Source organism: Cantharellus anzutake (genome assembly GCF_015039405.1).
Source record: "Cantharellus anzutake strain C23 chromosome Unknown EI90scaffold_12, whole genome shotgun sequence".
Lineage (NCBI taxonomy): Eukaryota > Fungi > Basidiomycota > Agaricomycetes > Cantharellales > Hydnaceae > Cantharellus > Cantharellus anzutake.
In genome coordinates, this window is record NW_024066962.1 from 1,505,174 (window position 1) to 1,518,201 (window position 13,028).

General features: G+C 49.6%; 1 non-coding gene across 1 annotated transcript; it reads left to right on the forward strand.

Annotated features, from left to right (window-relative positions):
• Nucleotides 1-308: 308 nt before the first annotated feature.
• Nucleotides 309-382, forward strand: EI90DRAFT_t85. Its single transcript has one exon. It is a non-coding gene; the product is annotated as a tRNA-Ala (tRNA).
• The last annotated feature ends 12,646 nt before the right edge of the window (nucleotides 383-13,028 follow it).

Here is a 13,028-nt window from a genome sequence, read left to right on the forward strand (position 1 = left end):
TTCACGTAGCGATCTATTTTGGTCGCTAGTGCTTCCTGCAGTGCTGCAGGAGATCTTGGGGTGTTTTCCCGAAATTTCTTGTTTGGATCCTTTAATGGGATTCGATGGTTCACCTCCCTCAAGGGAGGCATTTCTAATGGTGCTGGCACCATTACGGTTTCGAATTTCTCTCTCCACCACTCCCTGAGTATTTCGAACTCGGGGCTGTTCATGGAGAGACCTTCCAGATGTGGTACATCTGGGAGTTCTAGTCCTTCTGGACTAGGATTGGGCCAACCTTCTGTTGAAATAACCACCTCAGCCTAACAGGGCATATGGTGTAATGGCTGTGCACACTGAGTTCGCAATCCAGAGGACTGGAGTTCGATTCCCAGTATGTCCAACTTTTAGGTTTCCCTAAAAGACCATGTGCAAATTCCAACACCTTTAGGGTACTTTCTGCCGATTACCCTGAGGTGTGTTTTTGTCTTGCCTCCCTGTCAGGGAGGCTTCTTTTTTGGCTGTTCTTGAGCCCTTGCTCAAGTTTTCCACCCATGTGATCTCGTCACACAGTCTTCACTGACTCCAAGGGTGTCTATGTTACCCTTGTTCACTGTTCTCACTTTATGAGACCGGAAGTCTAAGCTTACCTGGTTTTCATTTAACCAGGGGGCACCAAATATGGTGTCGTATCTGTCGATGTTAATCACATCGAAATAGTGTTTTTCTACATGGCCATTGATCTCAATGTCCACATTTGTTCTGAACAAGATCTGTGATCTTGTTCCTTTTGTCCCCATTTGGAGTTGGAGGATTGGGATGTGGACTGCACAGACAAAGTCCGGCGATATTGCATCCATTTCAGCCCCACTGTCAAATAGCACATAGGCTTTTATGCCTGCTATTTTTATGTGAGCTGTCAGCATTCTCTTTGTTGAGAGCAGTCTGTTTGTGGGATATTTTCCCACATCTTTTGAGAATTTTGCATCAAACAAGGGGGTCTTGGTTTCGATGGACTTTTGGTCCTTCTTCCCTTTCTCCTTGTCTTCCTTGGGTACTTTGGTGTATTTCCCCAAGGCATCTTTTCTTGGTGCTTCCACCAAGGCTTCGGTGACTCTCTCGTCTGCCATGTTTTCTAACTGGTGCACCATGGCCAGTTTGATTTTGTAATTTATGTTGTCATGGTCAACGACTGACATTGGGCCCATCCTTATGGTCCCAATGTTAACTTCCTCACCCTCTGAATTGGGTGAGTATTGAGGTCCCTTGTATGGGTCCTCTACTTCGAAGCTTGATGCTCTGGAGTCACCAGAGTTGTTCTCTGGTTTTTCGTCTGATGAGTATTCCAACTCTTCTTCTGATGCAATCATGATTTCCATGGCAGCTATGTGCCTTGGCTTTTCATCGCTCATAGCATGATGTTTAGGGTAATCTTTTGTTTGCCCTATTTTGCCGCATTTGCTGCAAATTGGGACTGACTTTTGGTCAGTTTTCCTCGAATTTTTCGAGGATATATCCTCTTTCCATCTGGGTTTGGGCTCTTCAGCCTTCTTTCCTGATGGGAGAGCTCTACCGCAGCTTGTGGTTTCCGTGGTGGTTGTTCAGGTGTAATATCCCAATTTGTAGGCTGAAGACACCTTCAGCCTGTCGATTATCTCGTCTACATGAGATATTGCTTTTAACATCTCCTCATTTGAGGAGAAGTCCACTCTGATTCTGTCATGAATGATCATTTCCCTCTTCCATTCAAGGGGAATGTTGTTTAGAAACCTGGCATTGAAGGATGCCTGGTCTGGTGGCATCACCATCTGGGACGCTGCTTTAGACAGTTCTAAGTAGAACTGTTTTAGGTCTTTTTCCACTTCGTATTAACATTGCGGTATTTCTTTGTCGCGTTCAACACAGCAGAGGCTTTGATGAAAGTTCTCATCAGTATGTTGAGAACTTCGAGGAACATGCCCTCGTCTCCTCTGAGGAGAGTTTCATCTCAGAGTCTTATTCTGAGGTCGAATGTAGGTCCCCCTAATCCATGAATCAAGCAGTCCAGATGGACTTCATCGAATTGGGGACCTTTTGTCAGGGCACACACCCTGACTAGCCCGGACCCGGACCCGCATCCGGACCCGCTTCCACCTGCTGCACTTCCCACACGCTCTGCGTGTGTCAGGGGACGACTCCCGGGTCCCCATGACCCTCCCCTATGGTCCACAGTCCTAGGTGTAACCAGCCCTGTCCAGGGCACAACCTACTGTGGGTCAGAGATGATATATAAAAGAGAGGCAAGTATATACAACTTGCCTACTGTGGGTCAGAGATGAGAAGGAAGTTAACTTCTCATCTTCCCACAGTGGCCACAATACATCGAAAACTTCCGGAGATATCCAGAAGTCACATGAGACCCGAGACCCGAGGTCCGGGCCATCCGGCCGCACTGAGCATCCGGCACAGGGCGCGCGCGGGGAGTGCAACAGCTGGGTGCAGTCACGGGTGCGGGTGCGAGTGCGGGTGTGGATGCGGTATGGGCTAGGTCAGGGTGTATGCCCTGACAGCGTGCCACATGCTCCGGGCCCGGTTCCTACCCCTTCATGTGACTTCTGGGTATCCCCGGAAGTTTTCCTGATATGGTGGCCACTGTGGGAAGATGAGAAGTTAGCTTCCATCTCATCTTCTTACCCACAGTAGGTTGTGCCCTGGATAGGGCTGGTTACACCACAGGCTGTGGACCATAGGGGAGGGTCATGGGGACCTGGGAGTCGTCCCTCGACACCTTTGCATCCTTGCGAGGCAAGGAATCCCAGTAGTTCTGTGAACCACTGCCAGAACGACTCCATGTCATTCTCCCCTGACCATTTCTTGTCAGGGAAAGCCAGCCCATTCTTTAGAGCTTCTGGCTTCACTCCCTCTGGGTAGGGAGTGAGTATTCTCACTTCGGCCATTCTTATGGCCTTTTCATACCATTTTTCCAGGTACTCTTCTTGCTCCCCTGCCTTTGCAGGGTCGCTATCCAATGGAGATATCTCCTTTGGAGGGGTTTTCGCTGGAGGGAGTCTCTCTCGCAGCGTTTCCTTTGTTTCAGGTGATTTCGCCTGAAGTTGTATCAGAATTCTCTCATTGTTTTGAGAGTGTGTGATTGTGTTACCTCTCTGTTCGAGAGGCTCATCGAAGGTGGAGGTTTGGCCAAACCTTTGGTATGTGCCGATTCTCCTCCTGATTTCTGAACGGTGCCTCCTTTCGGCATCATCTTCTCCTATCCTTGGGAGAAGGATCTCTTTTGCATCTCTGTCAAGTCGCTGATGATACTCCAGTGTACTTTCACTGGTTGTTCTTTTCGTGAATTTTTCACGAGTTCTGGTTTTATCCTGGCCCATGGCCCAGGGGTATTTTTTTGTTTCCTCACTATTTCATGAGAAGTTTATTTCCTTCAGCAAGTCAGTTTGCTTGCTGATTTTATCAGTCAACACATCGATTGTGTTGGCCATTCTTTCTAGAGTTATGTCTAGATGAGCCATGCTATTATGGCTTGTTTCCTTGATCTTTTTTTGGATCGAGTTTATCACATTTATTATGTGCAATTCCTGGTTTTCCAGGAGGAAGTTTGGCTGGGTGAGTAGTGACTCTCCCCAGTTAACATTGCCGCTTCTGGGGGTTCCAGAAGGGGTTCTTGGAGTAATGACTCCACGCTCGCTTTGTTTAGGCGAGGCTGTTGTGGAGGGCGTTTCCTTTTCATGGAGGGGTCTGTTTGCTGGTTTTTCCTTACTTTTCCATAAGGCTTCCTCAGCGAACTCCCTCATTTTGGTTCACCTTCTCTTCATGATCTCAGAGACCTCCTCCAAGGTTGGTGACCTTGCCTTGTCTGGCATGGCATGGGGTAGTGTAAACAGCGGAAGTTCGTTTTGAGCTTCTGCACTCTGAGAGATCCTGCTCTCAGGGCATTTCTTTGTGCCTTCTCGGGCCTTTAGCCTGAGAAGAAGTTGTTCTTCATTTCCCGTCCTTCATTTGGATGGGACCTGGAACAAGTCCAGTAGTTTTTTGGATAGCCAATGCAGAGGTTCTTCCCTCTGTTTCCCTTTGTCTGCCTTTGGGGCTTGACTTGGGGAAATGGGGGAAGACTCCGGGGGATAGTGGGGCCCTGGAGTTTCCTGCAACTGTATCCAATCAGCTTTTCAGGCTGATTGTTTGGTGCTTATGTGTTTATCACACAAGTCAATCACCTCCTCTGGAGGTGAGAGATCTTCCCCAGCTTGGGTGAGATCAATGTGATGTGAAGTTCTAGGGGTATTGGGCCCTGCACTTACTCCACATAAGTTTTTAAAACCTTCAGGGACCAGCCCTGAGGTGGTTGTTCTTTCTGGATCATGTTGATCCTTGTCGTCATCTGACAACAGCTGTTGCTTTGAATCTCCCATAATGGGAGATTGCGGTTTCTTTATAAACCGCTTGTTCTTCTCATCGCTGCAGAAGCGACCTTGCCCTTGCAGGCATGTTTTGGCGCCATGGGTGCTACCGAGTCAAGTTGTTATTGCGATGTGATAGTTTTTGTGGGTTGTGTTGTAAAACACACCTCTTACACTTAAAAAAGTGTGAGGTCTCAGTGGGATTGCTCAGCACATGAGGCCGTAAGTGATACAATGGTGTGTATATTACGGTGTGTGTAAGCAGTTAACCGGAAGTTACCGCTTACCCACGTGACTATATGTACATTGTAATTACATATGGCTCGGGGTTCAGGGCTATTGCCCTGACAAGTTTGCAGTGGAATGTCCAAATGTGAAATTCGGGGTTGGTGGCAGGTTTGTTATTCTCCATCCATCGCTCAGTTGATGGGTGTTTGTTATTTTTTGTAAGGCCTTGATTGCAATGTCTGCATCTGGGTGTTGGGGGAGTCTGTCTAGTGCATTTTCTACCATGTTAAAGTCCCCTATCATAATGTTGATCTCTTTGTTGGTTGTGAGGTGGTTTATATTTTCCCAGAATTCCGCATTTTCTCAGCTGGAGTGGGTTATGTTTGGCACATACACCACTAGGATGCTTAGTTGGTTGTCTGGTGTCCATTTTAGGTCTGTTAGTATTGCCCTGCCTGGGATTAGGTTTTCTGTGTGGGTTGGGGTGGATTTTATTATTTCCTTGTTTAGGATTATTGCTACCCCGCCCACTCTTGTGTGGTCCAGGTTATATGAGTGTAGTATTTGGTGTGTTGTTTTGTATCTGTTGTTCAGGTATATGGCTAGTTTTTCTTTTTTCTTTTTGGTCATTATTAGGTTCCTGTAAGGAAGGGAGGCTGCATATGTGCCCCCTCCTAACTCTTTTTACTTTGCTTTACTCTTGTCATCACTTGTAACTTAGTCTATTATAATCATTTTGTAACTTCGCACACAGCACTACATTCATGTATATACTTGGAGACCCTGCAAGCTGCATAGGCTGCATGTGCTGTATATAAACCTTGCATGCAGGCAAGTTAAGACTTTACAGCCTTTACTCCCCTGTTGATTATACAGCCTATTATAGCATATCTCTGATGGACTGGGAGTGTGAGGCGATACTCACAACCACTATACTACCATCTTACAGTTCCATTTGTTTTTTGTGTTGTGGCTGTTGGCACCTTTTATGTTTAAGGCACCTATTTTTATGTGGCTGGTTTGCAGTGGTGGGTTCCTCCCACCTCTCAGTCTCAGGGGTTTGTTTGTTGGGTTGGAGATGGCACTGGGGGGAGGGGTACTGGGTTTTCAGGGTTGGCTGGTTTTGTTTTTTGTCTAGTTTGTCTTGTTTGTACCACAGCTCACTTAGTACTCACCCTCTTGCCTGCTGTGGCCAAGGCCTGTGTCAGAAACTGTATTCAAGGTATTCATGGGAAGCGGAGCGGAGTACGGTGGCGTGAGTGGACACTTAGCTAATGAGCTACTCCGTTGCAAGGCATCGTGTTGGTTGGGACTTTGGCTTCAATGACCTTCTGGGGATTTTGTTTCCACTGGCCAGAATCAAAATTTTCGTTCATCACTCTCGTTCTCACTTCTCAATACTTCCCACAATGTCTTTGGCACACACTACCAACACTCTCGACTTGTCTCTCTGGGTGGACATGGCGCTAGAAGAGCGCATGTCGGACTCTGAGGAGCTGGCGATGGCCAAAGCTCATGAACGACGCCTGCATTGATTGCAGGCCCAGAAGGAGGAAGAGGATCGACGGGTGAGGGAGGAGGAGGAGCGTAAGGTGCAGGAGGTGGAAGAATGAGAAAGGAGGAGGGTTGAGAGGGAGAAAAGAGAGAAACGGGCCAGAGCCCAGAAGGAGTTGGCATGAGCTCGATGAGAGAAGAGGCACGCAGAGGAATCAGGCAAGGGCTCGGCACCTAACAAGGTAAGTAGGCCCATTTTCTTGAAAACTCATCTTTAATTGAACAATACTGATGGTTTCTTTCGTTAGCGCCAAGTCGTTGAGGTCGAGGTACCCAGTCGAGAGCGGACCTCTTGTTTGCGGTGTGTCAGACGTAAGGTCTGCTGCATGCGTGGTCCTGGCAAGGCCTGCCAGGAATGTTCCCGGGTGAGGCAGAGGTGTGACCTGGTCAAGCATGGCGCAGAAACGACGCCTAAGCGCCACCAGGTTGGGTCGTCAGACCCTATACAAGGGCTTGGGGGGCTGAGGAAGGATGTCAGGGCCGTCAGGGTCACGATCGAGCGAGTTGGTGGTGCGATCGAGCGAATTGGTGATATCCTGGAAAGGATCGCGGGACGGGTTGGTGAGGAGCCACGTGGCAATGTGAAGAGGAGGGGTGTGGTTGAGAGTGAGGCAGATAGTGGAGAGGATTCGAGTGAGGAGGATGAGGATAAGGATGAGCAGAGGACAGAGGGAGAGTCGGAGGGAGTAGCGGGCGATAACGGCGGCGATAACGGCACTGGGAACGAGGCCATGGATGTGGAGGCTTCCAATGTTGGTTCGCCCTCATTGTAATCTAGATCCTTCTTCCCAATTTTTTTTTTTTTAAATTAATTCCTCTTCCACTTCAAACTAAGCATGATCAGGGCCCAGCTTGCCTGGGTAGTGTGAGTGGAAATCAGTAACCAACTCTGAGGCATGTCCCAGCTCAGTGGCCAGTAACCAGGAAGTCTCGTCGTCTGTCCCTTCATAACCTAGCCAATGTACCAGATAGAGCAGCTTACAGTTGCGGCAGTGCCAGTCGACCTTGGAGTCTAAAATCTCAGAGATCTCATACTCAGGTTCTCCATCAACCTTGATCGGCAGCGGCAGAGTTTGTACACAGTTGGGAATGGTGTTTGGGGTAGATGGTTCAAGCTGAGAGACATGGAAGACGAGGTGGACAGATTTCAGGGTATCAGGAAGTCGGAGGGTGCGGGAGTGTGTACCAGGTTGCGCAATGATCTCGAAGGGCCCAAGGTTCTTTTCCGAAAGCTTTTTCGAAGGTCGAGTAGAGCGGAAGTACTTAGCTTTGACATAAACTGAGCTACCGACTTCAAATAGCAGGGCAGTCATTCGGCGAGCATCGGTGGGACCTTGGTAACGTTCTTGAGCCTGACGCATTTCCTCACAAAGAAACTGATGCAGGGAATCAAGATCCACAGAGTATTCCTGGGCACAGGCAGAGGAGAGGTCTCGTTCGGGATGGACAGAGATGGTTGGGTGATAACCCTTGTTGGCGAACTCGGCGAGAGGGAGCAACCCAGACCAGTTGTCCTGTTGATAGTTACAATAAACGCGTAAGTACTGCTCCAGTGTCTGATTCATGCGTTCCATCTGGCCATCGCCTTCGGGGTGATAGCCAGAGGTGAAATGGAGTCGCATGTCAAGGGCCTTACCCAAAGAACGAAAGAAGTGAGAGACGAACTCGGACCCTCTATCGGAAGTGACATGCGCCGGAACCCCATGTTTAGAGAAAACATGAAGGAGGAACAACTTAGCCAGTTCGGGTGCCATGATAGTATCGTGGGTCGGGATAAAGATGCATTGTTTAGAGAGATGATCCACGACTACTAGTATGGCAGTGAAACCGGTGGAAGATGGAAGTTGTTCAATGAAGTCCATGGAGATAGAGTTCCATGGGCGTTCAGGGATGGGGAGTTGCTTTAACAGACCATAGGGCTTGGTGGCATGGAACCTTGGCACAGGTGCAGGCAGTACAGGAAGAGATGTAATCTTTGACAAACATGCGAATGCCTGGCCAAGTGTACTCTCGATGGATTAGGTCAAGGGTGCGGCTTTGCCCAAAGTGTCCAGACAGGGGGTGATCATGCTTATACCTCAAAATCCGCAGACGGAGATTGTTAGCGTCTGGCACATAGATATGGTTGTCTAACCTAAGCAAACCATTATTATCTAGTGACCAGTGTGAATCTGCGGGAATCAGGGAAGTGAGGTGTTGGGCAATGGCGGGGTCGGCAGGAAGGGCAGCGATGATGTCCTGATGGATGGCCTCAATGTTGACCAGTGTGCCTGCGCAGAGAACAGGGGTGGCAAGGCAAGTGGCTCGAAGGGACGACGCAAGCTGTTCCTGGGTGAAGACCAGGCGGAAGTTTTGCGGGTTGACGCAGGCATAGTCCCTATCCCCCTCTTTGGGATAGACGTCCCAGGGTCTAGTCAATGCATCAGGCTTGGCACCGAGTCTACCAGGACGAAAACGGACAATCATGTTGAATTGGGAAAGGAACTCAGACCAGCAGGCTTGCCGGCGAGTGAGGAGTTTCGTGGTGGAGAAGTATTCCAGATTCTTGTGATCCATGATGACGTTGATGGGGTTGGCGGAGCCTTCAAGATAGTGACGCCAGGAATGGAAGGCTTCATAAATGGCTAAGAGCTCCTTGTCATGTGTGTCATAGTTGAGTTCCGGCGCCGTCAACGTCCGTGAGCGGAAAGCGACAGGACGTATCTCTTCATCAGTACAATGAATAGAAATAATACCTGATATCGCATAGTCCGAAGTGTCAGTTTCAATGATCAGCGGCGCATCGGGAACCCAATGCGTCAATATAGGAGCGGAGGTGAAGCGTCCTTGAGGTGTTGGAAGGCGGAGTGACAGTCGTCAGAGAATACCCAGGGTACTCCCTTATGAGTGAGGTGGGTGAGAGGGATCACAATGTCGGAATACTCATGAATGAAGCGGCAATAGAAGTTAGCGAATCCCAGAAAGGATTGGATATCCTTTACTTTACGTGGCTCAGGCCAATCCTGGATGGCTTAATTTTCTCTGAGGACATGGACAATCCATTTGGCAAGAGAATGTACCCGAGGTACTCCATCATATCAGTATGGAACTCACACTTCTGTGGATTGGCAAACAAGCAGTGAATGCGGAGCCTACACAAGACCTCACGAACATGTTCCTCATGTGAGGCCATGTCAGCGGAGTAGATAAGAATGTTGTCAAGGTAGACTACTGTCAGGGACTCGTCCGGGGTCGAGGGGGTCCGGGTATAGTGTCCGGAACTGAGAGCCTGGCAGGGGGCGGATCGGGCGTGCGTACTGACAGGCCCGATGTGGGACAGTGGTCCCTGGCCACTTAGACTGAAGTGGAAAGTTGTTATTATTATTAAAGGAGAAATATTGTACTACTTACCTGAAGTGGAAAGTTGAGAAGAAGGCTACTTCTTCAGTTCCCACTTCAGGTTCATTTATATACATGCGGCTTGGATCACATGATGGATGCCACGTCACCCTCGCACACAGCCGTAACCACCCGGGTGTCTCCGTGGGAGATCCCGAGGGTATCTGGTACAGGCGCGTGTGCTGGGCACAGCGGGAAGTCGCCCAAGGTGCCCGGGCCGGGTACATGGTGGGCGTGCTGCAGATGGGTCAGTTGTACATTGATACAGAGAAAGTCGTCCATGTAGAATAAAGAGAGAATAAAGGAGAAGTAAGATAAGGAGAAACTGAGGAGGGGAGGATGAGGGGGAAGAAGGGAAAGGGGGAGGAGGTAAGGAAGGGTGGACCGGCGGGGTACCGGGTCAGGTTGGGCCAGGTGGAGCCGGGTCAGGCGGGTGTGCCCTGACAACTACCACACACACATCGAGGAGATCAGCAAAGACGGAATTCACGAACCGCTGAAATGCTGCAGGGGCATTTGACAGACCAAAGGGGATTACAAGCCACTCATAGGAACCGTAGCGCATGTGGAAAGAGGTCTTCCACTCGTCCCCAGCGGCAATGCATACCAAGTGGTAGGCATGCCGGAGATCGAGCTTTGTGTAGACTTGGGCACAGCTTGGGGTGTCTAGGAGGTCAGAAATTCGTGGGAGTGGATAGCGGTCTTTCTTCGTGATCTTGTTGAGGCCTCTAAAGTCGACGCAAAGATGGAGAGAACCATCCTTCTTGCAGACAAAGAGCACGGGGGCAGCATGGGTGGAGAATGACAGGCAAATGAATCCCGATGCCAAGTGCTCATCGAGGAAAGTGCGTAGGGCCTCAAGTTCAGAAGGAGAGAGAGAGTACAAAGTACCCAGTGGTGGATGTGTACCTTCCTCTAGCTCGATCTTTACATCAAACTCATGGTGTGGCACAAGTGTATTGGCTTTCTTCTTGCTGAAGATGTCCGCAAACTCGTGGTATGCCGTTGGTACAGCTGAGAGGTCGATTGGCTCGGAAGGGACAGATGGATTAGTAGCTGCAGCACGCAGCTCACTGAATAGAACAGAAGTGCTCATGGCAAACGCTACCGAGCCTTCAAGTCGACAGGCCTTGGTGAAAACCTCGGTGCTGACAAGCTCAATAGGTGGCACATGGCTAACAGATGGTCGCAGTGTGTCAACAGACGGAATGCTTACTGACGGATCAGGATCCAGAGGTTCAGCAGAAGCGCTTATAGGTTCTAGGTGGGATTGTGTCGGCACTTGGAAGGTTATACTACTCGATACCCAGTCAATCGACGGATTGTTGTGGGTGAGCCAGTTATGCCCAAGTACCAGAACACACGTGCCATCTAGCGGAGTGACATAGAAAGTCGACAGAATGATGACACCGGACGAAAAGTGGAGCGGAAGGTTGATAGCCTGCGTAATAAGGTTATTAGTGCCATCAAACAAGCGGAGTTGAAGCGGGTCAACAGAGTAGGTTTCGAGATGGTTCTGATTGACAAAACTACTATCTATGAAACAATCGGATGAGCCGGAGTCCACTAAGGCGGGATAAGTCCCTCCAGGTAGAGCAGCGGCAACATAGGCGGATTCCGATGACGAAGAAGAAAAAGGAACAGTGGAAGGAGGAAATATTTTTGAGCCAGGGACATTCCCCCTTGAATCAGGAAACAAATGAGAACCAGGGGCATACCCCTTTGAAGATGGAAATCGACCATAATCAGACACAAAAGAGATAGGAACAGAGAGAGTTAGAAGAAAGAGCGGACGCATTAAGGTGAACCACTCGAAGTGCACTTTCGCGATTGTTACAACCATTCAAGAGTGCTGGACTCGAAAGATCGACGACTAGTTTTTTGCCTCATCAGAGACATCGAGTTCGGTGTTGGGCACCTCAGCGATCGCCTGACAGGCCTTAGTCATGTTGGAAGATGATTTTCGGCAGTCCCTTGCCATGTGGCCAGGCTTGCCACAGAAGAGGCAGAGTTTGTTGTCGACTCGGTGTTGATGCTCTTCAGGAGTGAGCTTACCGTCTTTACCGAGTTTTGTCGAAAGGTCGGAGGTGAAGGGAGTAGACTTAGTGCCGGATGGCTTGTCCTTAGGCGCTTTACTACCAGAGGCGGTGGCGGAGGAAGGAAGAGATGATGAGGTCGAAGAGTTCTTGTTGCCATCAGACTTGGCAGGCTTAGAGGATGACGGAGCGGAGGGAGAGGCGGCATTGTTGCGGGAAGGTTGTACGTTGTCTTGGTGGCGTTCCCAGTAACAGGTGTCAAGCTCTTGCGCAAGATCACGAAGATCCCACAATGAATCAGGCCTACCAGATCAATAGATCTCATCTTTAAGACGATCAGGCAACCCATCATAAAAAAGAGACTGAAGCGCGCCTTCACCATATCCGCATAACTGTGAAGCGTAACGGTTGAACTCAACGATGTACTTGCTAATCCTTTGGTTGTCCTTCATGACCAAGTTTTTTAGTTGATGCTCTGCGTCGCAGGCAGGATTGTGTGAACCAAAGTTCTTGCGGAGTCCTCAATGAAACGTTCCCAGTCGTCTTCCCAGGGAGGTGCTCAACCACCAGGCGCGTGCAAGAGATCGGGTTCAAACCAATTGAGCGCGGAGCCCATTAGGAACGACTGAGCGTAGATAACCTTCTTACGGTCAGAGCTAAACGCCTGGGGACGATCCCGGAAATTTAGTTGACACTGAACTAGGAACGTACGGAGTTTCTTTTGGTCCAACCCATCAAACTGGTCAGGCTCACGCACCTTCGTGCAATAATTGTCGATCGAGGCAGGTGGCGGAGGTGGAGGTGGCAGAGGTGGCGGAGGTGGCAGCTGACAAGGGACGTTGGACTGGGTGAGAGCTGCAATGGCTCGAGTTAACTGAATCAGGATGCTTGCCTCGTCTTGCACGTTAGCAGGATCATCAGGGTCAGGGTTGTTACCAACAGGACCATCAGGAGGCGGGACAACTGGGTCAACTGGTGGTGGCGGCCTTGACGAAGATGGTGGAGGACAAGGTGCGGAAGGTTCAGGAACTGCGGTGGCATCGACATCACCTTCCACTTCAGCCTCAGATTGGGACCTTGTAAAAACAGGCATCAACGATCATTGGCCTCCACGGTCAGCTGTGAAGCTGGCAAAGGGTGTGTCAATGTTGAGGTCATAGTCGTCAGGAATCCCGAGACCAGATTGGTGTTGCTGTGTGGAGGTGGATGGTTCGCGAGTCTGCAAACGAGTTACGTAGTGTCTAGAAGCCATTGGAATGTGCAGTGAGTTCGAATATACTGTCAGAAACTGTATTCGAGGTATTCGCGGGAAGCGGAGTGGAGTACAGCGGCGTGAGTGGACACTTAGCTAATGAGCTACTCCATTGCAAGGCATCATGTTGGTTGGGACTTCGGCTTCAACGACTTGGCTGGAGCGTTGCACCACGCGTTCTAGGCTGTCCCGTATTTCAAGTTGGCA